Source organism: Penaeus monodon, chromosome 14, assembly GCF_015228065.2.
Source record: "Penaeus monodon isolate SGIC_2016 chromosome 14, NSTDA_Pmon_1, whole genome shotgun sequence".
Lineage (NCBI taxonomy): Eukaryota > Metazoa > Arthropoda > Malacostraca > Decapoda > Penaeidae > Penaeus > Penaeus monodon.
Window position 1 is genome coordinate 17,591,357 of NC_051399.1, and position 5,246 is coordinate 17,596,602.

Here is a 5,246-nt window from a genome sequence, read left to right on the forward strand (position 1 = left end):
CATTATCATGATTATCATCATTATTATCGTTATCATCATCATTATCATCATTATCATCATCATTATCATCATTATTGCAATTATTATCATCATTATTGCAATTGTTTTTAATTATTATTGCAATTATTGGAGTTATAGTATATATTTTTGCAATAATACTAATAACCACAACAATAATCATAGTAATAACAATAATAATAACAATAATAACGATTTTATAATAATTATTTATATCATTATCTTAATTAGTATCGTTATTAATGTAATTATTACTGTTATAATAATTATTTTTGCAATTATACTACCAGTACAAATAATAATAATGATAATAATAACAATAATGATATTAGTAACAATATTATAACGATTATTATTGTTATTATTATACTTATTATTATTATCATTATTGTTATTATTATAATTACAATATATTTTTGGGCAATAATACTAATAATTAAGTAAATAATATAATAATGATAATAATAAAAAAAAAATAATAATAATAATAATAAAAGTGATAATAATAATGATAATAGTAATGATATTAATAATCATGAAATATCCAAATTCTCTTTATTATCACTTTTATCATCATTATTGTCATGATTAATAGAATTCTAGTAATTACTATCATTATTACCCTAATAATTGCCAAAATCATCAAATGAATGGAAAAAACGTCATTTTGGAGTATACTCTCAAAACGCTATATTTCGCTAGATTTTGCCGCTTTCTCGATTTTTGGGATTTTTTTTTTTTTTTACCTTTTTTTTATTATATATGGACACAAATCCTGTTATTATCCTCATTATTATCATGATTATCATGATTATCATCATTATCATTATTATCATCATTATCATCATTATTGCAATTATCATCATCATTATTGCAATTATTATCATTATTATTGCAATTATTGCAGTTATAATATATATATTTACAACTATACTAATAACAACTACAATAATAATAGTAATAACAATAATGATAACAATAATAACGTTTTTATAATAAATATTTATATCATTATTTCAATTAACATCGCTATTACTGTCATTTTTACTGTTATAATAGTTATTTTAGCAATTATACTACCAGTAACAGGAATAAATATGATAATAATAACAATAATGATATTAATAACAATATTATAACGATTATTATTATTATTATTTACTTATTATTATTATTATTGTTATTATTGCAGTTATATATATTTTTGGGCAATAATACTAATAATTAAAGTAATAATAATATTAATAATGATAATGATAATAATAATAATAATAATAATAATAATAATTTTGATAATAATAATGATAATAGTAATAATATTAATAATCATCAAATGTCATCCAAAATTCCCTTTATTCTCGCTTTTATCATCATTATTGTCATGATTAATAGAATTCTAATAATTATTATCATTATTATCCTAATAATTGCCAAAATCATCAAATGAATGGAAAAAACGTCATTTTGGAGTATCCTCTCAAAAGGCTATATTTTGCTAGACTTTGCCGCTTTTTCGACTTTTGGGATTTTTTTTCCTTTACCTCTTTTTTATTATATATGGACACAAAGCGTGTTATTATCCTCATTATTATCATGATTATCATCATTATCGTTATCATCATCATTATCATCATTATCATCATCATTATCATCATCATTATCGTCATTATTACAATTATTATCATTATTATTTCAATTATTATCATTCATTATTGCAATTATTGCAGTTTATAATTATATTTTTAAAAAAAACCTTCCTAATAACACACAACTAACAATAATAATAGTAATACAATAATGATAACAATAATAACGTTTTTTTATGATAATATTCATATCATTATTTAATTAACATCGTTATTCTGTATTATTACTGTTAAGATAGGTATTTTTGCAATTAAGACTACCAGTAACAAGATAATAATGAGCATAATACAATAATATTTAATAACATATTATAACGATTTATTATTATTATTTATTATAACCTTTTCTTATTATGTTGTTATTATAAAAGTTATAAATCTATTTTGTGGGCATATTAATCTAATAATTAAAGTAACAATACTATAATACTAATAACAATAATAAGTATAATAATATTAATAATTAATATAATAATAATAATAATAATCATAATAATGATATTGATAATATTGATATAATAATGATAATATAATAATATTATAATCGCATATGTTATCCCAATTCGCTTTATCTACTTTTATCATCATTATTTTCATGATAAATAGAATTCTGGTAAATTATGATCACTCTTACCCTAATATTGCCAAAATCATCAATGATGGGAAAAAACGTCATTTGGAGGTTAAATCTTAAAAGGCTCTATTTCGCTTAGATTTTGCCGCTTTTTCGACTTTTGGGATTTTTTTCTTTTACCTTTTTTTATTATTATGGACACATCCTGTTATTATCCTCATTATTTATCATTATGATCAGCACTATTACGTTATCATCATCATTATCATCATTTCATCATTATCATCATCATTAATCATCATTATTGCAATTATTATCATCATTATTGCAATTATTAATCATCATTATTGCAATATTGCAGGGGTTATAATATATATTTTTTTTACACACTAATATCTAATAACAACTACAATAATAATAGTATAACAATAATGATAACAATAAACGTTTTTTATGATAAATATTTATATCATTATTTAATTAAACATCGTTTATTACTGAGAAAAGAAGAATTAATTACTGTTTATAATAGTTATTTTTGCAATTTACTAGCCAGTACAGGAAAATACTGATAACTAACAATAATGATATTTAATAACAATATTATAAACGATTTATTATTATAATCTTATATTTTTATTCTTATTGTGTTATTATTACAGTTTATAATATATTTTTTGGCAATAATTACTAATAATTAAGTAACTATCATAATAATATAATGATAATAAAAATAATATATAAGAATAATCATAATAATAATATAATATAATATAATATCATAATTTTTAATAATAATAATAATATAATTAATAATAATAATAATAATAATGTTTAATTATAATATTGATGAAATAATGATAATAGTAATAATATTAATAATCATCAATGTTTATCCCCATTCCTCTTTTATTCTCACTTTATCATCTTATTGGCATGATTAATAGCATTCTGGTAATTATTATCATTATTACCCTAATAATTGCAAAAAACATCAATGAATGGAACAAAACGTCGTTTTGGAGTATCTCGCAAAAGGCTATATTTCGCTAGATTTTTGCCGCTTTTTTCGACTTTGGGAGTTTTTTCTTACCTTTTTTTTTATTATATAGGGACACAATCCCTGTTATTATCCCTCATTATTATCATGATTATCATCATTAATTATCGTATATCATCATCATTAATCATCATTTATCATGCATTATCATCATCATTATCATCATTATATGCAGATTATTATCATTCTTCTTGCAATTATTGCAGTTATAATAATATAATTTTCGCAACTATACTAATCCCACTACAATAATAATAGTAATAAAAATATTGATAACAATAATACTGTTTTGATAAATATTTTATTCATTATTTTTTTAATTAAACATCGTTATTACTGTAATTATTACTGTTTATAATAGTTATTTTTTGTCAATTATCTACCAGTAACAAGAATATAATGTAATATAACAAAATGATATAGATAACACATATATTAACGTTATATTATTATTATTAGCCTTATTATTATTATTGTTTGTTATTATTATAGTTATAATATATTTTTGGGCAATAATACTAATAATTAAGTACGTAATATAATAATAATGATAATAATAATAATAATATAATATAATATATAATAATAATAATAATAATAATAATATAATAATGATATTGATAATATTTGATATAATATGATAATAGTAATAATATAATAATGCATCAAATGTTTCCATTTCCTTTATTCTCACTTTTATCATCATTATGTCATGATCATTAAATTCTGGTAATTATTATCATTATTTACCCTAATAATTGCCGAAAATCATCAAATGATTGACAAACGTCCATTTTGGCTAAAGTTGTCGGCTACATTTTGCCGCTTTTTCGAATTTTGGGATTTTTTTTTCCTTTTTACCTTTTTCTATTATATATGGACCAAATACTGTTATTATCCCATTATTATCTGATTATCATCATATTCCTCGTTATCATCATCATTATCATCATTAATCACATCATTATACTTAATTACAATTAATTATTCATCATTTATTGCAATTATTATCATCATTATTGCAAGTGTTGCAGTTAATTATATTTTTTACAACTATACTAATACAACTCATAAATAATAGTAATGACATAATGATAACAATATAACGTTTTTTAGATAAATATTTTATCATTATTTTAAATTATACAAACATCGGGGGGGGGGGGGGGTTATTACTGTAATTATTACTGTTATAAAATAGTTATTTTTGCAATGATACTACCAGTACAAGAATACTATGATACTATAAACAATAATGATTTACTACATATTATACGATTATTATTATTTTATTATCTTATTATTATTATTATTGTTATTATTAACAGTTATGTCATATTTTGGCAATAATACTAAAATTAAAGTACAATAATAATAATATAATGCTAATAATAATACTCTAATACTAATAATAATAATAATAATAATGAATATTGGAATAATATTGATATAATAATGAATAATATTATAATATTAATAATCTCAAATGTTTCCAAATTCTCTTTATTCTCACTTTTTCATCATTATTGTCATGATTAATAGAATTCTGGTAATTATTATCATATTACCCTACTAATTCCCAAATCATCAAATGAATGGAAAAAACGTCATTTTGGGAGTATACTCTCAAAAGGCTATATTTCGCTAGATTTTGCCGCTTTTTTACTTTTGGGATTGTTTTTCTTTTAACCTTTTTTATTTATTGACACAATCCTGTTTTATCCTTATTATTAAGCATGATTCTCATCATCCTTATCGTTTATCACATCATTATCATCATCATTATCATCATTACTGCAATTTTTAACATCTTTATTGCAATTATTATCATCATTATTGCAATTACTGGGCCGTTTATAATTATATATTTTTACAACTATAATATACCACTACAATAATATAGTAATAACAATAATGAAAATAATAACGTTTATGATAAATATTTATA